This window comes from Dermacentor andersoni, chromosome 4 (assembly GCF_023375885.2).
Source record: "Dermacentor andersoni chromosome 4, qqDerAnde1_hic_scaffold, whole genome shotgun sequence".
In the NCBI taxonomy this organism is placed as follows: Eukaryota; Metazoa; Arthropoda; class Arachnida; order Ixodida; family Ixodidae; genus Dermacentor; species Dermacentor andersoni.
The window spans coordinates 218,154,349-218,178,481 of record NC_092817.1 but is presented as its reverse complement, the minus strand read 5'-3'; the positions used below and the strand labels follow the sequence as shown (position 1 = coordinate 218,178,481).

At 44.1% G+C, this 24,133-nt stretch overlaps 1 protein-coding gene and 1 long non-coding RNA gene across 2 annotated transcripts in view; one reads left to right on the top strand and one right to left on the bottom strand.

Annotated features, from left to right (window-relative positions):
- LOC126538447 (uncharacterized) overlaps positions 1–24,133 on the top strand; it is a 432,420-nt gene that overhangs the window by 275,248 nt on the left and 133,039 nt on the right. The gene's annotated exons all lie outside the window — the stretch shown is intronic.
- Positions 1,472–10,407, bottom strand: LOC140217433 (uncharacterized). The gene is made up of 3 exons (XR_011894010.1): positions 8,493–10,407; positions 7,208–7,344; positions 1,472–2,086 (listed from the first exon to the last, which is right to left on the bottom strand). It is a non-coding gene; the product is annotated as an uncharacterized lncRNA (long non-coding RNA).

Sequence of the window (24,133 nt, the reverse complement as noted above, 5' to 3'; positions counted from 1 at the left end):
ACTTCCTGATATGTTTAACTGATGTCTTCATACCTTGTCATGTTGTTATGCTGCGTTTTTTTGCAATCACCTATATATATATATATATATATATATATATATATATATATATATATATATATTTATTTATAGTTAGCTGAAAGTTAGCGCTCGTCCTGTCTGCTTGCAGTCTGTGTCTGTGTCACTTCGCGCAACAATCCAAGAGCATATGTGAACAAAACATGGCTAGTAATAACTAGTGAGCACTCCACAAAAGTTGAACATGAAAAATAGTAATAGTAAAGACATATACTTGCATAGACAATATATAATAGTATAGACAATATTTTGCAGCTGAACTGCAAAATATTGTAAATATCACAAAGACAACATAAAAACTGGGCAGGACAGAGCACTGACTGTTAGCTACAGTTGAAATATGCACACCAAATCTAGACATAAAAAGTCAAAACTAAACTGCCGAAAATGGTCATCTCTCCAAGAGACCACTGAGGAATAAAAGGTATACTTTTTATAAATCCATCTCATAGATTACTGATCTAATTAAGCTTGACACATGACCCCTTGTGTGTAACAAATGCCCTGTTCTCGTTACATATGCATGATTACCAGCCTTGGTGAAAGAATGACTTGCACTAATGTTTCGAACACCGTTAAAAATGCTGCTTGTTCTCAACTTTCTGTTATGACAGCACACTTGTGGGCAGTTGTGAACCCTAGTTGCCTATAGGGCTCAAACACCATGTTTTGGCTGCACATGTACTGTCTGCCGAACACCTGGTTCAAGATAGCTTGCATCTTGGAATGTGCAGCCGCACTGGTGGCACAGCATTCTTTTTTCAACTTGCCAGTTGATAAAGCCTCAGCAGCTGCAATCACCTGCCATTGCTCGTAAAGGTGCCATAAGGTCAGGCTGCAAACACAGATATCACGTAGCAAAACTTTCAGAGTGCATTGTGTGAGTCGAGGTGTGTAATTTGTGCTTTAGTTTGGCAACGCTGCCACATTTACAACTATTCATTGCAGCTCCTAAATTTCAACATCAACACAATAAATTAGTACAGTTCCTTCAGTATGGTGGCAGATGCTCAGCTGCAGGCTTTCTAGAACCATGCATTATCTTCAGACAGTGCCAGTACAGCCCGTAGCACATCTTTCAAGCACTCCAGACAAGTACACTGATTACACTATACACAGAGCATCTGGTGTCGATTTACCTATAGAGGCAAGGTAGCCCCTAGAACACGTTTTGTGACAGGTATGCTGGGCACTTTGTCCCCTGAAATGCAAGTGCCATTTGGTACTTCAGTGCCTGTAGTGTCCTTTACATCTAAATGAATATTGAATACATAGTAGTAACATGAAGTCGACAAACAAAAGCCATCAGCCATGAATTGTGTAGCAAATCTGGGTGCAAGCTATTCTCTTATCAAGTATACCCGTAGGCACTGCGACCAATGTGCTCCCAAGATGTATGAGGCATTAGTCATTGCAGAGTTATAAGGACATGACAATCCTAGGATGATTATGTTCTTGAGGCTTTTTTCCCCACTTTCCATCTTTTGAAACGTGTATACTGTAGTCATGAAAAAAAAATGCTACAACTGGCGGGTGATAAGTTTTGCGTCTTATTTCCTAGCAGCTCATTGAAACGAGCCACGATGACAAATTCAAATGCTGTTACCTGATCAGACATTGAAATTTCTTAAACACTAACAAAACCAGATAGACATTAGAGTGAGCATCACTTAAATACATTACACTGGTTTAAAGTTATTGCACCACTTTGTGCCAGGTAAAAATGTTAGAAACATCAAAAATGGTAAGATTCTACGGCCAACCGTGAAAACTAAATAAAAAATCATTAAGCTTTCTTAAATGGGTACAGGAGCTTTACAACTGGCCGTCTTGGTGATGGACACGCAGATAGATGAGCAGCCATTCCACTGAGACGAGAATGTTGAGGGCTTCGCATGGAAGTCTGCGAGACACTGCAGAGTAGTTCTTGGTCCACGTGAAGGAGGTTGCTTGCATACACGTCTGGGCCACCATACTGAATGCATGGTGTTACCGGAACCTTTTCCCCCTGCATTGTGGTAAAAAAGCATGGTTAAGTTTATATAATATTTAATTCGCAAAAAAAGAGGTGAGGCATGCAGACAGGACACGAGAGTAGATAAGTGAACACGAGCACGAAAGACATGAAAAATGTCATTAAATTGTTTTAATAGATAAAATGTTTATGCTATGTGTCATTCATTATGAGGATTCATAACCGCAACATATTTCACATATGAGCAGGTAGAATTATCAGCTTGGTCAGTTTGTAGAAGCTCGTTTGAGGCAAGAAATCGAGTTTCACAAACAAAACCTCAACATTCTTGACTGAAAAAGGAACACCTCAGATGACATGCAGTCCTGTGAGTGGGAATTGCACAGTTCAAGAAAAACAAATTAAAACTCACACACCGATCCTGAAAAAGGAATAAGCACCTGCTACTGCAAAAAGCTAATTAATTGATAGGTTTTAGTAGCACAAGGGCATCTTTGGCCAAAGAGCGCGAAGTCTATACTGCAAAAGATAAACTTAGCGCATCTTTACAAAGCAAATATATAAAGATGACTAATGCCTCTCTGCGCTACAGTTGCTTTGCACTAGCGTGAAGTCATTTTAATGCATGCACACGCATACACACGCTACACCCAAGCTTAACAGCTGCAGAATTAAAATTGGGCAGCAACGAAGTCGCTACCTTTAACCCTTGATCCCAAGCTGTACTAGTGACTGGAGGAAGTACCAATATCGCCAATGACGAGTCACACTCTTTCTGCCCGATGTTATGCTGCTGTTATTGTCAAAGATGAGTTACAGTCGGCATTGAGGGAAAGCTGCCCTCAAGAGCAGCTCTTATTTTTGTGTTATTTCTAACCAGAGACCAATGAAGTAATATATTTTTAGAATGAGAATGACACCCAAAAATTGAGTACGTAAAAAATTTGGAAAATTTGGTACATTTTTCCGGAATTAACTTGGGGGTTAATGGTTAAAGCGGCAATCCAGAAACTAGAACAAGTTTTTACATGTTTGCGACCAGTGAATGCTAGAAAATATGTTGGCATTCTGTAGTTTCGTCCAACAATGCAAAAGGGATCCTTAATAACTGAGGAAATAAATGGAAAAGTATCATGAAGTATATTTCGCGAATGTAATGCAGAATTACTCAACTTCTGTTACTATATAATCTCCACTTGATTAACCTGCACTTTCTGAACTAGTTGAGGAGGTGCTGCATTTCAAAACTCATTACACCAGTTCAACGTGGCAGCAACTGCACGTTGTGATTTGTTTTACTTAGTGCAGGCTTTGTGCAGGGCGAGTTCACAGCATTCCCCACACTTGGCCGAAAGGTAGTGCATGTTTACGCAACGGGTGTGGTGCCGCTTCTGCACGAGCGAGGTGCAGAAATCAGAGTTTCATACAATAATTACTAGAGGGAACTCTGACGTTAGTGTCTACAGAAGATCAAACAAGAACGGCTTCACCAGCATGGAAATTATGGGAAGTACTTGGATTTGCCTAAACTTCATCTGTTTGGCTTCAAACGGCTTTGTGACTTTGTCAAATACTGTGTTATAAATAAACATTAAACTCGTCCGATGACAGGATTCAAACACAGCAACTCTAGAACAGAAGTCTGATATTGAAACCATTAAGCCACGGAGGCATGTAACGACAAGCGAGTGCAACGCCCTGATGAATTTATCGCGGGCATACCAGTGCCTTGAGACGCTTGGCGCCTTTCAATTTGGCCACCGGGACAAGCTCAATCGTTGCAATTAATAGCAATTGTGCGTGTTGGCGCCGTCTTCTGCACTTCGAAGAGTATAGACTGCGCTGAAATCGACAATAAGATTTATATAGCCTATAATATACGAAGCCACAAGAACGTTTGAATTCACAAGCTCGAATATCAGACAAATCCATGTGCTTCCCACCATTCCCATGGTGGTACGACTGCAGCGCCAGGGTTCCCTCTAGTAATTACTGTAAGAAACTCTTATGGCAGAAATAACCGAAGTGCCTGGCATTTTGTTTTGGAGTAATAAACTAAGTTTTTTTGTCCTATAAATCTTACTGGTCATTAATTCCAAGTTTTAGTGTAGCCACATGTCTAGTAGGCATTTGTGGTATTTTGCATAAACATTGCAAAGCCAACTGTGATGAATGTTCACTCTGGTTAATTGTTTATGATCGAGTAGCATAGACTACTGAAGCAATCTCTGGAAGGCAAGTGAAGTAATTTTCTTATTAGCAGCCTTTAAACAGCATTCGAGCATATGACACATGCACCTCATATATGGAGATAATATTTCCTTGACTCAGCAAGAAGCGATGCTTCATGTTCCACGAGGCTACTTCAATCAAAGCAGTATTGGTGCTCTCTAAAAACAATGCCAGTGCAGATGATTCAAATATTCTTCAGGGGCAACAGTTATGCCTGAAATCATGCTAGATTAGCTTCTTTAAACACATGATCAGACCGTGTTAGAAGTGCTTCTTAAAATCCTCCTATTTATTAGACTAGTCATATATCTGTACACAAAGGCTACTAATTAGGTCCCATGCTATATCATCATCTTTACAAAAGCTTCACTTAGTAATACACATGCTGTGATAAGATTTGAGACCACATTGAGATGCTGAACAAGGTGAATTCATTATTTTTCAAATGAAGCTCCTGTTCTTCCAAACGAGAAGAAAGTCAAAAGGTCAAAATTTTTCTGAATCACAGCTGGAAGATGCCAGGAAAGGCACGTGGAAACTTACTTGTAATTTTCTATTTAAATGTAGAAATGATAAAGGGAAATGAAAATGGTAAAAAAACAACCAGGCATGGGGGGAGAACAAACCTACAGCCTTTGCATTACGCATGCGATGCATTAACCACTGTGCCACCGAGGCAGCATTCAACCGTCCACAATGGCCCCTCAGATTGTCGACGCTCGAACGCGGCCGTTGTACCACAGTGGTTAGTATATCACTTGCGTAATGTGAACGTTATGGTTTCGTTCCCCTCCCACAGGTGGATATCTTTTAATCCACTTTCATTTACCCAGAATTTATCATTTCTATACTTCATACAAAAACTTAAAACATGTTCCTTTATGCTTTCCTTGGCCTCATTATCTGCTGGCTTCTTCCAGTTCTGTTACTTCAAACACTTATACATATTCTAATCTGGTAAGTAAACAGCTTTTGCATGATGCTGGAATGCAATATAAAACATTATTGCAGGGCCGTGTTATGTAGAATGCCTTACATTGCCCAGGCAAGGTGTATTAATGTCAATCTGAAAAAAAAAAAAAACAATTCCCACTCTAGGCAGAAATGCTGTGTACTACTGTGTGCAACAGGGTTTAACGAAAACAACTCGTTCAGAAATAAAGCCACCAAACAATGAGGAAATATGAGAACTAGATGAAAATTGGTGCAGTTGCATGTTAAAAATTTAGCACAGCAACAGATGAAGTCTTAATGAAGGAAGCGCGAGGATGGTTTATTTTGGACACACGAGGCAATGTACATGAAAGATGCATATGAGCTTACACGTGGAGAAATATTGTTTATGTAGCAGCTAAACTACGAACAGGCCTAGAACACACTGATACAAGGTGTCGAGCATGTAAATCTTCTCATGCCCTTAAGTCAAAGAAACATGGCTGTTTCTCATGATTCGCTACACATGGCTGGCTCACACAACTTAGCCACTTCTATATATGCCTTGTAATTACCAGGTGGTCTGTGTGACACGTGCAAGCTTTAAATATGTACAAGTGCCACGTAGCTGGACAGCACCAATGTAATGATGTTTGCCATCGTTTTGAGGAAGTGAAACCAATTCTCGCATTTTTCCTAATTAGGTAATTAGTTATTAACGATTATTTAACTGCTCAAATATTATATTCAAAGCAAAAGTGTCAGTGTGAAAATTGTAGAGCATCCTGAAAAATTCCCAATCCAGCTTTCTACTGCTCAATAGGTGCAACAATTTTTTTTTTCAAGCTTGAAAGAAGCCAGTGAATACATGCAAGAAGTGCTGTGCAACTAGCCACTCGTGCACCTGAACACTATTTGGCTCCTCCTTTCATGCTTGAAAAAAACTTTTCAAAAAGAATATTTTAGAAATTGATTAATTATAATTGACTATGTTTTAGGCAAAATGCATGAAATAGTGTGACTGCCACCTCCATTTTCGGCGACATGAATTAACTCCATTTTCATTTCCAAATCCAGCTATACATGGTGCGTGTTTTGAGCTGGTTCTGTAATTTAGGCTGGTTTTGACTAATTGAAGCTTCGCACCTTAATAATGGAGTCAGCCTAAAAAGAAATTGGTACATAAACGGTCGCTGTCAGTACTCCATAGTCCTTTAACTTAGTGCAAAGTGCTTGTGAGCCAAGAAGTTGGTAGCTCTAAGCAGTATTTCTCATTTTGACCTGGTGTTATAGCCCACTTACTATGATGCCATGCTGCTCAGTCATGCTGGTCCCAGCTTCAATCTAGGCAATGGCAGCTGCCCTCCAATGGGGGTAAAATGCAATAACGCTTATGCACTTAGATTCAGGTGTACATTAAAGAAGGCCAGGTTCCCAAAACTTCAGGTTGTGACTTTGGAATGTAAAAGCCCATAATTTAATTTTAAAATCTAAAGTTGCTTTATTAGGAGCAGGGGCATCATTTTGAGCTTTTACTGCACTGCCGTGGCACCAAGAAGCTCCGAGTAAATAAAAACAATTTCTTAGACAATGTACATGTCTTGCAAACATTTACAAACACTTCTCTGCATGCACCTCTGTTGCTGTTATATTTAGATCCGTATGCCAAGGCGGGCTATGATGTTAGAACATGTTTCAAACTTGTTTTTTTTTTTTACCGCTTTAAAGTTGTTGGTTATTTTGCATCTCATTGTGTGTCGAACGCACATTTCAATGCACCAATTTCTTCAGAAAGTGCACTCCTCTTTATTCATTTGTGCATGCAAAAAGGGTTCAGAAGAACTGCTTTCTGAAGATCTGTATAACAAGCAAAAAACAATTCTATGTAGGCTGCACAAAGAGAAAGGTTTGGTTTGTAAATAAGTTATTTAGTTCTTAAAAAAAGAGGCAGCTGTCAGTATTCTGTTCCAAAATAAAAATTGCCCCTACCTGGCTCTGCTTCATTTTCCGATGCTGATGGTCCATTCGGGGGCACTAAACTGATAGGCTGCACTTTGGCCATGTCGGGTGTGCTGTCACCAGGCCCAAGGTCGATCGACATCCTCACCAAAAGTCGAGTCCAAACGCTATAAAAAAAAAAACATCTCATCATTTTGCTATCAGTTTTGTCATCTTGCGTGTTTCACACAAGGCCGTCAGTGAAATATTTCGTCACTTGGATATTGCAAAAAATTCAAGCATTTTCTGGCAGCCAAGCTGAATACACAGTAAATGGAGAACATTAAAGAGCAAATGCAGTTGTCACATTAGATTGATCAAGTACAGCAGAAATGGAAATAAATCAGTGATACTGTGTCTGTTGGCTTTGAATGCAAGAAACGTAAAAACAGGAACTTGCAGCCACGCTAGTTTAAAAATTTTCCGCGTTTGCTACACCTCGCAACAAGTTTGGCATCGTCCGGTACTCGGGGATAGTAATCGCTTAAAATCAAGATGAACGAGCGTCGGCATAAATTAACAGGATACTTAACCGGGCAATATTATCGCATAAAACAACTCACGTAGCGAAGCTACTGTCAATTACCCGATGACGCATCTGCGGGCGGTGCGGTTTGGGCGAACAATTCAAAAAGGAATGAGAGTTTCACTTGTTTCACGCCTACTAAGCTAAGACAGCATTTGAGTTTCTTCCTAAACTATACTGGATATTTACGATCCGAATAAAACGCTGGAAATTTTGTTACGTCACATTGTATACGTATGAAAGTGAGGAAATAAGCTTTTATTGTATTCTGCCCAGACGGCATGCAGCAGCTACCACTCTCATGCAACAAAAGCATGAAAGTGGTACTCGCGGCACGGAAAACAAACATATACAGCGCCAACGTTACGCCCTTTGGAGTTGGAACTAAGCACGATCAAGCCAGTTAGTTTTCTAGCTTTCATAACGCCATGGAACACGACCAAACATCGAGCGAAACAACTGTCTGCTCTGGAAAATTATTACCGCTTCCATTTATATACCTATCGCTGCCACAAGCAAAAGTCAATGGGCTAGCTGTCCACAAGCGGCAGATTAGACTGACAGCAACATATTACGATAACGTAAAACAATTTCCACGCTGACGTAGCAGCCGCGGTATGCGCTAAGTGCCACAGTTCTCGTTTGCCACTCGAAATTCACACCATGATGACGGTCACTGCATCTTTCACATGAAATATTGCACGCTTCGCTCCGGAGCTCAATAGGAGGGCGAAACGCATTTGCACGTACCTGAAATCCGCATGCCGGAAACCCGTCGACGCTTCCGAGAACAGGGCACACAGCCATACACTCGTACGGCGGTTTGACTTGGACGTGAGGCACTTCTATCAAATATTTCACATGCGACATGTTTCACACCGATTGCGCAAACACGAGAAAATGCCGCACGTCGCAATGCGACGCCGTGCACCCGTGCATCTACCGATGAGCTGCGTGCACGGACTTGCAGAAAAACAGAACTATGACAAAACGGCCGGCGCGAAAGGATGGCGGCTCTCGTTGCGGAGACGAAGCGGACGAAGCAATGTTGCCAACTGTTGGTTCCGCGTTATGCCGGCGGTGGTGGCTTTAGTGGCGTGTGTTACGGCTGTCTATTTTTTTATTTCTTTTCCCCAAACAGTATAGCTAAGATCAGTACGTTGTTTGAATTTTTAACTGTGTCGTTTGGCATTATCTTTTTGTCTTTTTATGCTATTAAGCGGCCAATTATGGCCTCCCAGGTTCGCGCGCCCCAGCTTCGCGCGCAAATCTCGGAGGCCATAAGACAACTCGTTAGGAAATGTCGTTCTTGTCGTTGTTAACGTTTCATCATCGTTTCTTCAACTGAGATAGAGAGGTAGTGTCCCTTTTCCCGGGGTTGGGAGGGGGCGATCAAGACGGCATCGCTCAGCGGGGGGCGGGGGAGTAGGTTGGTGTTGGTTGTTATCGCGAAATTCGCGAACCCTGCGATTTTTTTTTTTTTATAACGTAAGCGTTCTATACTTACCCAACAAGAAAAACCATCCGTCCGTCATTCCGTACCGCACGATATCTTTCAAAATAGAACCCGCAGCAGCGAGTGAATTCACCTTCGTGCTAGCTCTCGCTTCAACGCGACCGAAGCGGCGAGAACACTGCGCTCACGAAGCTTTCAGCTCATGCCGCACTATGCGCTTTTCGCAGATCACTTTCAAGATAGGTGTACGCGCGTCTGTTTTCAAAGCGAAGTAAACGGTGAGAACACAGCGCGCGAAGTTTTCAGCAGTGGGCACACTCTGTCCACAATGCTGTTCGCTTTCAAGATACGGTTCGCGCGGCCGGGCCACAAGCAGCCGCCGCCGGAGAACGGTTGATAATGGTTCGACGCGGATGAGAAGGGCTAAAGAGCGATAACGGCTCAAAACGAACGGAACTTCACCAGCGCACCTGGCCCCGCCACCTGCAGTACTTTGCTTGCACCATTCACTTGGCGCCGCCGACCTCAGCAGTTCGTGTCGCCGCAGCGCTGTCGCTTATAGTCGTCGGATCAAGTCTCATAACATTAATAACGACATGGACTGCGTGTAGATGAGGAAGAGTCACAATGCTTACACATACTTAGACAAATCCGAGAGGAGTTCCTGTGTGATTTTTTTTTTTACCGGAAATGTGCAGTCAGCGGTGACCCAGAGTTGACAATGCATGTAAGAGGGGTGCCAAGCTTTTTTTTTTTTTTTTTTTGAGAGTCTTGCCCAGCTCCCAAAGATCGGCTCAAGCTAAGCCTGGCTGATGGCGGTATGTTTTTTTTTTTTTTTTATTGTCGCATGCCCTCGAACTGCCACGAATCCTATAGTGTAATGACATTAGAGCAGTATTCACGTCCAAAGGGAAATGCAGCCGGTAATTTGGCTGCCTAAGGTTTGCGGCCCGGCGGCAGCTGCCCTCTCCTCCCCCGTTTCCGTTGACAAGTTAGGGGGAGGGGTCTAGAGCAATCTTACACCCCCCTCCCCACAGTGGCGTAGCCAGAAAATTTTTGCGTGTGAGGGGGGGGGGGGGTCCCAATTGACCGTGGAGGAGGAAGGAGCGGGGCCATTGCCATAGTAGCAAAAAATTTACTGTTAGTGAGCGTTACAAGTGCCCGGCGTGCCCCACTTGGCCACGCCGTTACTCCTCCGCCCCCTCCCCCCCCCCCCCCCCCCCGCAATCGACGTAAATCGAACTATCAGAACGTGCATGACACGCATGCATGACATAACATGAATGACATGCCGCGAAGCTGGCATGGATGTCGTCACATAATCATCATCATCATCAGCTTATTTTGACGTCCATCGCAGGACGAAAGCTTCTCCAGCGATCTCCAATACCCCTGTCTTGTGCTAACTGGTTCCACGTGTCTTTAAGTTTCCCAATTCCATCACGTCCACATTATTCTCTGCCGTTCTCGACTGTGCTTCCCTTCCCTTAGCACCCATTCTGCAACTCCATTAGACCAGCAGTTCTCTCCCTTACGCTTTGCAATGTATGCCCAGCACGACTTCTTCGTTTAATGTCAACCAGAATATCAGCTATCCCCGTTCGCTCTCTAATCCACATCGTTGTCTTCCAGTCTATTATCGCCATGCCTAATAATTTTCATTCCATCGCTCGTTGCGCGGTCCTCAACGTCTTCCCAAGCTTCTTTGGTAACTTCCAAGTTTCGGCCCCATACGTTAGTAACGGTAGAAAGCAATGATTAGCAGTAAGCTCCCTGGTCATGATTTAGTAATGCCTGCCGTAAGTTCTCCAGCTAATTTTTTTTTAGTTTCCTTGATCAGAGGCCCCTGCGAGTAATTAACCTCAATAAACGTATTTCTGCGCAGGTTCTAGAGGCTGACTGCCGACCATGACATTCGATCTCTCGCCAGGCTGCGGAACATTACTTTTCTCTTCTGCATACTAACTCTCAATCAGACTCTTACACTTTCTTCGCCAAGGTCCTCAAACGTTTGTTGCAAATAGTCTGCAGCGTTGCTGAGTATGCGAATGTCATCTACAAACCGTAAGTTGGTGAGCTATTTACCGTTAGCCTTCACTCCTAACCATTCTCAGTCTAACTGGTTGCACACCTTTAAGTATTCAGTGATAGCATTGTAAATTTTTTGCCATTGATCATATGAAGCCTTTTGCAGATATCTGGCTGTACAAAGTCTGCGCGTTAGTGTCATCCGTTCGATATCAACATTCGTGGGAAACTTCATTTTTGACCGCTATTCGGAGCCAGTGCGCTGCTGCCTAGATGCCCCGATCTAATCATTCCAGCTACCTGATTCAAGCGCAGGTAGCGCGCGTTTCGTGTATAGCCAATATCAACGCCTTAACTGGCAATGTTCATTTATCATATACTGTAAGCTTGTTCACTTACTCCCTTATAATTAGGGTGTAAATTAGAAAGACTGGGGTGTTCCAAGGGTGTTTTCTTGTTGAAGACCCTTTTCCGTTAAAAAGGGTGTTTCAAGGGTGTTTACAAGGGTGAAAAGATTAATACACCCGTATTACACCCATAAGGGTGTGAAAATTTTTAGAGTGTACGGACGTACAGGGATTGTGTGGTGATAACATTGTCCTCACGCGGCGAACGCTGTGTATGCGAGTGAAAGCGTTTGATGGTGAGCCGACGATGGCGGCTTAATCTCGCGTGCGCAAAGGAGGAAATGGGGCAGGGAGCGCGCCATCTTATGTCGCGCGCCTGGCACCAGGGAGGAGAGGGGTGTTGTACTACGGCCGCGCGCGGTCGCGCGGGTTTTATTTTGAATGCGATATACTTTGATGGTTTATTCTAGGTGGTCCGATGGCTCGTAGCTTAGCGTGCGCTGTTTTATCGTCGCTGAGTTTGCGTTGAAGCCGTAGGCAGTGCGAAGGTCACTTCGCTCGCTCCTACGGCCGCGATTCCTTACGCCAGCGAGCGTCCGCGGTCATCGAGTGTCTTGTGCTCATGTTTGCCTGTGTGCGCTTACAGCATGCTTGTTCAGTTAGTAAGCGAATGCTTACAAGGGGGCGTTCCACGCCAGCAGCTGCTGCGTATGGCGCGGCAGCGCGAGCCCTGCCTTGAATACGATCTGCGATGCGGACCATCTTGGTGCACCGAGGGACGTTAGCTTCGTGTGCGCTGTGGCACCCATGCGCTTGCGCGTCACCCGCGTCCACGGAGTGAAACACCACGGTCTCCCTATGTTTTTCCTCCCGTTTCCGCATCTGTCAACGGGCGATGAGCGCAGCAGGCCTCCAGTAGTGTGCCTCGATGAGCACGCGCGCGCGCCTGGCGCATCGAGGCACCCGAGCCTCCAGGACTGGTACCGGTCACTCTGAATGTTCGGATTAACGGAAGAGCACGTCTGACGCGGTTCGTCTTAAGATTCTTTTTTCCCGTTGAGTGTATTAAAACCCAAACAAATGTTCACATGTTGTTCTTTATATGCGAGAATTTGGCTTAACTGAATTCGTCTTAACTAGAGCTCACTGTATGTATATTTCTCTTAACTTTTTATATATAATACATCTTTGGTAAGAGCATCGCACGCATAATGCGAAGACGTAGGTTTGTATCCCGCCAGCGGCCAGTTGTCTTTCATCCACTTTCATTTCCTTTAACTTATCATTTCTTTAACTCAGTAGTAAGTACCAATAAATTCTCCCTTGTTGTACTTTGTTGCTTCGTTGGCTGGCTTCCTATAATATATATATATATGTGAAAGGTAATTATGAATGATGAAGATGATAGCAGAAGGATGTGTGTGTGTGCGTGTGTGTGTGTGTGTGCGCGTGTGCGTGCGTGCGTGCGTGAGCATGTGTGTGTGTTTGTGTGTGTGTGTGTGCGTGTGCGTGCGTGCGTGCGTGAGTGTGAGTGTGTGTGTGTGTGTGTGTGTGTGCGTGTGCGTGCGTGCGTGCGTGTGTGCGTGTGTGCGTGCGTGCGTGTGTGTGTGTGTGTGTGTGTGTGTGTGTGTGTGCGTGCGTGCGTGCGTGCGTGCGTGTGTGCGTGTGTGTTTGTGTGGGCGTGTGTGTGTACACAAAACCACCACGATGTGGCAATTCTACAGCCGTGCGTCGAAGTGCAAAACAAACACTCCTTGTTCACACAGGTTCGCACAAGAAGCCAGTGCTCACGAATGTCTGGAAAATGCGCAGCACCTGCGAGTCAACCAGTCGAGCGTCGTCAGCGCAAACCCGGATCTACAGCCAGTCCAGTATGAAGTACACAAATATTAACGCCGCGGTAGCAATTTCAGGAACCTGCATCAGCGGACGTACTCAGCGCTAACATGCTATGCCATGGCTAAGGGCTAAAACTATTTTTATGCGTTCTTACTTTTTTACAGAGCGAACAAAGTGTACTCGGCCCTCAAATCGGCTTTATCAAAACCATGTGCAAAGGGCTTACCACAATGTCTCCTGCAGCAGATCGACAGGCTAAAGCAAGTCGTGCGTCCACTCATGTGTACTGCAGAACTTGTGAAACGCTTTCTAAAGGGGTAAGGAATCCGGCTTGTTTAAGTCAAAGTTGAAATAAACAAAAAGAGAAAAGGTTAGCTGTTACACCCCGTGTACATAAGTTAACCCATGGATTAACCAATGTTGCCAATAGATAGGGCGTTAAAACAGTCTCGTCGGCTCCAAAGAACCTGTCAGCGATTTTCCCACTCTATAGAAGGAAACTCGAGCAGTGTGATGATAGACAAAGTGATTGCGATGTCAAGCACCTGTTAACGCATCTATCGTCTGGTATTATTGTTTGTCATTGTCCTCTTGCACGTGAAAATTAAATGTCCGACAGGGTGGCAGGTGCCGCAGTGTTCGATTAAGAGGATACAATGACACGGTAAATAAGTCTAATCCATCGCAACTAGCGTTGCACTGTCTCATATTGGTGGCTCACGGTTGTTTGTAGATATAGAGGTTCCTTCTAAACGTAAGTGCCAAGCGATTCGCGAGGTCATCGAAGCTTGCCACATTATTTGAATGGTAGAGGCATGCGCCAGCCAACCGTCGCTTTCATTGTCGGACAAGGAACAATTTTCTGAGCACGTGCGCTCATCCGACATGACATAAGGATCGCTTTGCGTTTGAGGCTTTACTTTTTGTACACGAATGGCGGAAACGCATGCACTGCGCCCGAGGATCATACGCTCGATTTGGTCAGGACTGCTCATATGGTATTGCCACCTCGTTTCACCGGCACTTTAACGTGGCTGTAACATTCTCTTTCAAGTTATATTTAAACGAAAAAGAACATGCGAAAAGTAGAACTTGCGGCCACATTGCGTACTAAGTGGCCGCGCGGTCAGCGAGTAGGAAAAGGGCCAATGTAACTGGCCAGCCAAGCGGCACAATAGCACAATCACAAAGCACCGGCATCGGCTAACGCTACGACAACAACAAAAATATCACGCAGAACTTGCTAAGATTACCGATTAGTCTACCCTCTACAATACCCAATAATATACAGGAAAATCAAATAGGCAATTTTTCATTCCGGGTCCAAACTTTTCATCCGCCTTGCTACTCCTTTCCCCGTCAAACTGAATCCTAATGTCATCGCTGTGGCATTCTTGACAGCGAGCTACGCTGGGTTTGCCGCACAGAAATCCTTCGCTCTCGTTTTTACGCTCCTCTGCAGGCACGGGAACATTTTCAAAGTAATGCTGCGCACTTTCTGCATTTTTCTTTCTTGATTTGCATCTGCAATAATGCACCTCGTATTGAGGATAGACTTTCAACAAGAGGTACGTTAAGTCTATCGGGCGATTACACAAATGCACCGTCCGCGCCCCAAGCTTCTAAGAGCAAAAATGAAATCCTAAGCACGTCTTCGAAAAAGTGCGAATGCTTCCGTACGTCACTTTAGGCGAGTGTGGTGAAGCGCGCTAGAAATGTAGGGAAGAGTAACCGTGTGTTTCATATATCAGTAACTCGCGTGCCGGTTCGTTAACGCGGAATAAAATATTAGCAAAGTTAATATAACAACCTCCCCCCTTCCCAGACCCATATATGGCCAGTCGTTGGCTTATCTTATCGATGGAATGCTGTGGAACAACATTCCACGCAACATTAAACAAGCGAAAATATATATCACATGCCTTAAGAACTACTATGTTCAGCAGTTATCAAAGCAATACTCCATAGATAAGCATTTTATATGCACGCCTATTATCTATAGGTGCTTCATAATGTCATGGTGCAGCGAACATAGGAGATGAGGACACGTAGTGGCCGGTTTCGGCAACCGAGCACAGAGACGTCGTCTCCCAATCTCCGCCGGGCCGACTCACGAGATGAAGCCCGCTCTCATCCTTTGTCGCTGATATAAGAGTAACGCGGTAAGATGTATTTTTTTTGTCCTTGCATACGTGCAAATGTGTTTTCTCCACCGTCCCTCATTTCCCGACATTTTGTTTCTTTAATTTCGGAATGTAGGTAGATTTGTGAGCGAGTTTTAGCTTTCGAATTGACTGCGGTTGATTGCTCTTTGTTATGCTGCATGGTCCCTCCTATATGATTCCCTACTGTTTATTTCTCAGAGGTTGTGAAACTATATACGCATCATCATCATCACTATCATCATCATCATCATCATCATCATCATCATCAGCCTGGTTACGCCCACTGCAGGGTAAAGGCCTCTCCCATACTTATCCAACAACCCCGGCCATGTGATAATTGCGGCCATGTCGTCCCTGCAAAGCTCTTGATCTAATCCGCCCACCTAACTTTCTGTCGCCCCCTGCTACGTTTCCCTTCCCTTGGAATTCAGTCCGTTACCCTTAATGACCATCGGTTATCTTCCCTCCTCATTACATGTCCTACCCATGCCCATTTCTTTTTCTTGATTTCAACTAAGATGTCGTTAACTCGCGTTTGTTCCCTCACCCAATCTGCTCTTTTCTTATCCCTTAACGTACACCTATCATTCTTCTTTCCATAGCTCGTTGCGTCGTCCTCAATTTAAGTAGAGCCCTTTTCGTAAGCCTCCAGGTATCTGCCCCGTAGGTGAGTACTGGCAAGACACAGCTATAATACACTTTTCTCTTGAGGGATAATGGCAACCTGCTGTTCATGATCTGAGAATGCCTGACAAACGCACCCCAGCCAATTCTTATTCTTCTGATTATTTCCGTCTCATGATCCGGATCCGCCGTCACTACCTGCCCTAAGGAGATGCATTCCCTCATCGTTTCCAGTGCCTCGCTACCTATTATGAATTGCTGTTCTCTTCCGAGACTGTTAAACATTACCTTAGTTTTCTGCAGATTAATTTTTAGACCCACTCTTCTGCTTTGCCTCTCCAGGTCAGTGAGCATGCATTGCAATTTGTCACCTGAGTTACTAAGCAAGGCAATATCGTCAGCGAATCGCAAGTTAAGAAGGTGTTCTCCATTAACTTTTATCTCCAATTCTTCCCAATCCATGTCTCTGAATACCTCCTGTAAACACGCTGTGAATAGCATTGGAGAGATCGTATCTCCCTGCCTGACGCCTTTATTTATTGGGATTTTGTTGCTTTCTTTAAGTAGGACTACGGTGGCTGTGGAGCCGCTATAGATATCTTTCAGTAGTTTTACATACGGCTCCTCTACACCCTGATTCCGTAATGCCTCCATGACTGCTGAGGCTTCGACAGAATCAAACGCTTTCTCGTAATACGCAATGTTTCCTTACGCAATGTTTCCATATACGCAATGTTTCCTTAATTACCTAGATTGCTGCTAATTGTTCTGATGTGAATGGCTGAACTACAAGCTTTTCGCGATTCAGTCTACATGAACGATTGTATTTCTATTTGTATATTGTTTTAAACATACACAAATAAGTAAATCAATAAATAAATAATTAGTTTTTCGCAGGCGCATTAGCTAAAAAAAGTTTGCCCAAACGACAGTGCGGAGGATTCCGCTCCTCCAGCCAAAGATTTTTTTGAATGTTACATAAAGCACCACGTGTGGTTGCGGTCGTGGGGACATCTATCAAAACATTTGAGTGCATCATGGCGAAGCTTTTTAGCAAGCAGGCCCTATAAGGTAAAACTATTCCAATATGTTTTCATTCCAATCTCCCGACGTCAAATTCGCGTAACCGCCGAAGCAACCACCGGCCGGTGACCCGCAGGGTCGTCTGGACAGACCAACCAAACGCTCTCCTCGTTCGTAGGAGGTCACTTTTGTTTGCTTGAAAAACGAATAACATCGCCTACACTGATGCGGCTTGCCTTATCTAACTGGCTGATAACAGGCGAGGATCACGCTCAAGTGTAGAGGGATTCAATGGGGATGAGCCAGTGCGCTGAAAATCGATAACCGGATGAAGAGGCTGGTGCCGGCGTCTGCGATTGGTCCGCTTTCCCTTACTTAGCTTGCGGTGGCTGGTCGAAAATCGCGGTGGCGTGCATGGGAAGCTTAAGAATGACGCTAAAACGGATCGTCAGGAAAGAAGAGTTGACAGAACGAGGTCGTAAACGTGCCGAAAATGCTCGAAAACGTTACATGGCCACACATAAAGCTTTATTATACGCAAATGAACCAATGCTCTCCGGCAGATGCAAGTAGCCAGTGCTTGAGTGAACGGCGGCACCCATCTTTTATTCTTTTCGGAACGGGGCAGCCTGCGGCTATTCAGAAGAAAATTAAGGTTTGTTCGGCATCTTAACGCATCTTTAAAGCGAATACGTCACTTTGACGTGGTGAGTTTTCGCGGTTTTGCGACGTCGCGTGACAGGCAGCTGGTGAAGTGGGTGCAGCCCTAAAACTTTTGACTATTGCTGAGAGCTAATGGCAAAAAACGCCGAATGAGAAATAAGAATTCTTTTTGGTTCGGCGAAATCATGCATAATCACTGCGTACACGTCATATCAGATGGGGAGCTATCGCCGTTTTCGTGACGTTGCGTGACAGACAGGCCAAGTGGGGGTGGTTCCAAAAGTTTTTGACCAATCGCGCAGGGCTGATTGCAGCATTGGAATAGAAAAGTTTGGAAAAGCTTTATGGTATAGCGCTCCAGATTTCGCACTCGACTGCGAAGCCTGATTATTGACCAATTCTCGTAATGGAAATTGGAACTTTCCTTTGAGACAATTAGGTATCGAAGACAGCATAACGCCTTCGATATTTTCGCAAGAGACTAACATGGGCGCAGCGCCGGCGCACGAAAACTACACGTAGCGCTGACCAGAAACGCCTTACAGATGAGCAGTCCCAGTTAGATGAAGCTTTCACGTTAATATACCACTTTCTAATTCAAAGAATCACATCACTGCTTACACTGTCTTGCTTACTCGAACAATTGTACAATTTGTTGATATCTTTTTTTTAATTTTCTGCTCTTTTTCCACCTTTCCCTGTCTTAGAATACATATTTGTGCAGCGCTTTTTGTGTGGCAAAGAGAGGAAGCCCACACTCACTCTGCTTCTGCAACATCCAGCTGCCGGGGGTCCTGACTTGTCTGCAACCCAAGGTCGGGGGGGGGGGGGGTGTTACAGAAACACACACGTGCGCATGCACGCACGCGTATGTATGTATGTATGTATGTATGTATGCATGTATGTATGTATGTATGTATGTATGTATGTATGTATGTATGTATGTATGTATGTATGTATGTATGTACGTATGTATGTATGTATGTATGTATGCATGTATGTATGTATGTATGTATGTATGTATGGATCAGGGGCATAGCCAGGGGGGGGGGCTTATGGGGCCTAGGCCCCCCCCCGAAATTTTTTCGTGCTCTCCATGCACCGCCGACCAAAGCAACCACTGGCGCAGGAAATCATTCTGTATTTTCTCTAGAACGTCTTTTTCACGGTCGAAAAGCCATTTCCCCGCGAAAATTGCGAACTCGGGCTGGATTTCGAAGCAACGCCCATGCACCGGGAGTCACATACCGCACGCAGCCCCATCCGAGCAGAAATTTTCGATGACGTTTTGATGGCGAACGGGCTCGCCGCGGCATCTCGCGGAGGCCGCGGAATCTACACTCTATTATGGAACCTACGGAGCGCGTGGATGTCAATTCCGAAACTTTATGGGTATAAAGTTCTCAAACTTTTAATGTGAAAGGTGCATTGACATTTCCAAACGTGTGCTTTAGATTTTCAATTGCGGAACTTTGTAAGTTTAATGTTCCCATGAATATTTGACGCCAAAGGTGCATTAACTTTTCCAAAGTCGTACATTGGGCCATACAATGAGACAAGTCAAATTAACACACTGTCAACAAGTTGACAAAGCCCGTAGCGAGGCCCGATGAGACGAAGCGTTGTGGTGGATCAATCGTGCCGTCATGTCAAATAAAAAATATCAAAATTTTTTTTTCACCTGCGCCAAAGCATCCAGTGAGAACACTAAAGCCAGCCAAGGTAACTACGTTGTTATTTATTTTTTCTACTTTGACTTTTAATCGCGACGACACATTCAGCCTCTTCAATTTTTTTGTTCTCGCTCCTCTACCCGGGGGCTCCCAGAGCCAGCCAGAGCCCACGCGTTTTTCTCGTGTTGCCCGGACCACCGCGCGGCGCACTTCGGTGCGCGTTCGGTTTTCTCTGGCCGAGTGTATTTTCGCCTGGCAGAGCTTTGGACGCTTTCTAGCTAGCTGACGAGAAAAAGAAACAATGGTCGCTCGCCGCCATCACTGTGGGGACTCGACGGATTGCACCGCGTTCGCTTGAGCGCAAGCTCACCAGAAAGTCTTTCGCCGGTGTAGGATACCGAGCAGTATGCGCTTGGTTCATGGTGGACCAAGCGTCTCGTGTTTTCTTCAATATTCCTTTAATAGCCACATTAGTTGCCCAAAGTAGGCATTCGACTGTGACCAACATACTTTCCTTTGCGTTTTTTTTTTCTTTACGGTTCCCCCGCCCCACAAAAGGGGGAAGAAAAGTTGTGGCGCAGAGAATTGTCGCATGCTGAAAGTTCTATTTTGTTACTTCTTTTGTGGAAACCAATGTGCCATGGGACGCTTCAGCTGCCGGATACTCTTATTATATTATTGCGATAGAAATTATATGGAGACTCTAGGCGCATTCCTGCCATCGCCGTCGCCCTCATGTTCCGCATAAAGTCCAAGGGCGATAACATCGTGACCGCGTGCCGCATGCTGTGTGTGCGAGTGAAAGCGTGTGGGCGGTGGGGGAGAATGGGTGAGCCGACGATGGTGGCTCAGTCTTGTGTGCCCAAAGGAGAAAAGCGGGCAGCAAGCGCGCCGCCTTCCGTCGCGCGCGATACATCGGGGGAAGTGGATGGAATGGAGGCGGGATCTAGGATTCTGTGAATCTCTGATTGCGCAACATTGTTTATTTGCCTTGTTTGACCCATTAATACCGTGACTTTTCCTTAGATACGCAGATTTATTGCATACTAATACGTATGTTTAGATATCTTGGTGCGAGGTTCCGTGTATAGGTGTAGTGAACTTTGTTTCCAGTAGCAATTTTCTGCCCTTTATCAAGCTGTATCTTCGCATTTGTATATTCCATTGCATCTTCACATTTATAATGTACGAGGGTGAGTGAAATGAAAGTGAGCCTACCCAGCCCGCGCAATTATGGTTCTGTTCAGTATCTGCAAGGCCTGCCTGCGCGTAGCACGCAGGCATCTCTCATTTACAAAAGTGGCACGCAGGTGTGAGGATAAATGTTGTTTAATGCGCTCATACGCTGGGTAGAACACAGTTGCGTGGCGTAATGGACGCTCCAGAAGTTGAGCAGCGTGGTGCCGTGAGGATTTTGATAGCTGAAGGTGTTTCCCAAAAAGAAATTAGTCACCGTATGGCTACCGTGTACAATGAACATTGCATTTCATCGGCCACTGTGAACCGTTGGAACAAAGGGCTCAAAGAAGGACGTGAAAGTTGCAAAGACGATCCCAGACCGGGCCAATGCCATCATGCAATCACCGCTAACAAAATTGCAAAGATTGATGAGCTGATGACACAAGAACGGAGGATAAGCATCGATGAACTAGTAGAGCGTGTGAACATCAGCCACTGTTCGGTTCACCGTTACAGTTCACGCCATACTTCATGAACATCTCGGTTATCGGCTCTTGTGTGCGCAATAGATGCCGAAGATTTTGAACCACCACCAGAGTACGGAGAAGTTCAGCGCTGCCTTTAGTCATCTGATCTGGAATGAAAATAAGGGTGACGATTTCTTGTCTGCAATTGTGATCGAGGACGAACCATGGTGCCACTACTACGAGCCTGAAACACGACGGCAAAGCTTACAATGGAAGCATTTGAATTCTCCACCCCCAAAGAAAGCAAAGGCCATCATTTCCGCCGGAGAGGTGTTGGTGACTTTTATTTTTCGATCGTCAGGGACCATTACTGATAGAATTTGCTAAATCTTGAGAGGCTATCAATTGTTTCCGATATTGTGAAACGCCGGATCGGCTGCGTGTCGCAATCAAGAACAAACTACGTGAAAAATTGACGAATGGGGTCATCTTGTTCCACGACAATGCCCGTCCCCACGGCGCTGATGTGGTTAATATAAAACTGGCAAAGTTCAAGTGGGAAACGCTGCAATATCCGCCATACAGCTCAGATCTGTCGCCTTGCGACTTCCACATTTTGGGGCAACCGAAAAAACAACTCAAGGGAACCGCCGTCTCAGACGATGACATGAATGTCAGTTGCAGACGTTTTGAACCAGCAACCCAAGGAGCTTTATGAGACGGGAATTGCGCGACTCGTTAGTAAATGGGACAAATGTCTAAATGCTCATGGAAGCCACTTTTAAATAAAGTACCCCGTTGGTCATATATTTGCATTGACTCACTTTCATTTCACTCGCCCTCGTATGTTCTGCAGAACTCTTGCGTTTTATTCGTGCTCTCTGCTGCGACTATAATTTCGGTGCAATTACTCACGATACACGATCGGTGACAGCTGCTCCTGTGTAATACGTTGGAACAAATGACAGCGTCATTGAGATTTTTCGCTGGCCGTTGCATATGTACAAGAATATAAATAAAGATCTTGAATGACAAAGTTTCATTAACATATTTGTCCTCAACTTGTCCATTTCATGGCCTTTACATTTTTCATATCAGCGGCATGCACTGCTTTGCTGGTTTCAAACTAATGTAGTTCTAAAGCTCGCGTGATATTTTCTTTTATTATTAAATAGACAAAAAACACGGAAGCATTGACATCAGTTATGTTGGGCACAATTTTTGGCACATACGAGTATAGTATTTTATAAAAAAAATACATATTTTACTTGTATTGTCAGTGCGTAGCGTTCAAGAATTCGTTTGCAGCATCTTTGGCAATCGCAATGCAGTTATCATTCATGTATTTGATCCCTAGGCAAATTGCTTAAGAGGGAACTTTAGCTGGAGCCCAACTCCGACGCGGCCTATTCAGATACATGTAAAACGCAGAAACGCTTTTCTGAGATAACTCCTGAATCGCTTTTAATGAAATTGCTTGCATTTGATAGAGTAAGGTAAATTCTAGTGTCTGTTAAAAGCGGAATTTTGATTTAGGGCCGGAGCTTTGTTTAAAATATTTTGAAAAGTTCGAAACTTCGAAAAAGAAATAGCAGGACAAAGTTTACAAATTAATAGCTCTGCATCAAGAACAGATATCACGGTTCTGTAAACGGCATCCATTACACCATTCAAAGCGGAAAAATTCGATATGTCCATTTGCATCTTACGTGAATTGGTAATGCTATGTACAAGCGTTCTGCAAGAGCCATATTTCCATAATGTTTAATATTCGAGACTCATGTGTAACATATCAATTTTGTCCGCTGCAGATGTACTTTTATGTGCAATTCACAGAATTGTGATATCAATTTTCATAGCTGATTTACCGAGTTGTATACTTCATTGTTTCGTTTTCTGAAAATTTTAGATTTTCGCCACTTTTCAATAAAATATTGACGACATAAATTGAAAATTCGAGACAAACAGTCACTAGAATCTACGTTTTTCTTTTATATGCAACAAACCTCATCAAATTTGGTGGAGTGGTTGCCGAGAAAAACGAGTTCTCCTTCTACGTGTATTTAGATAGGACCATCCGACCTACAGCTGTGTCTTACCAATACTCACGTACGGGGCAGAAACCTGGAGGCTTACGAAAAGTGTTCTACTTAAATTGAGGACGACGCAACGAGCAATGGAAAGAAGAGTGATGGGTGTGACGTTAAGGGATAATAAAAGAGCAGATTGGGTTAGGGAACAAACGCGAGTTAATGACATCTTAGTTGAAATCAAGAAAAAGAAATGGGTATGGGCAGGACATGTAATGAGGAGAGAAGATAACCGATGGTCAATAAGGGTTACGTACTGGATTCCAAGAGAAGGGAAGCGTAGCAGGGGGCGGCAGAAAGTTAGGTGGGCGGATGATATTAGGAAGTTTGCCACAACTACTACATGACCGAGGTAGTTGGAGAAGTATGGGAGAGGCCTTCGCCCTGCAGTGGGCGCACCCAGCCTGATCATGATAATAATAATAATAATAATAATAATAATAATAATAATAATAATAATAATAATAATAATAATAAGCTTTATGTCCATCAAAACGATGGAGGGGCGTGGGTAAAAGCTGCTGAACAGCTTGACTAGAGCCCACGGTCCCCTCTACAAGGCAGTACAGGAGCATACATGAAACATACAGGAATCTAACAAAAGACAAACGCAAAATTGATTCGATTTAAGGTATCACGAGGAAATCAAGATTAGAATTGTTCAAAAACATGACATATCACGTGGCGCAGTTCGCGAATTGTAGTGCGACCTAAATCAATTCCCCATTTATTCAGATCATTAAGAATTTTAGGCAAAATATACGATAGTGTACCCATAGAATAGTTAGCACGGGGAGTGACCAACGTCCAGTATTCAGACTGACGTATAGTACAGGA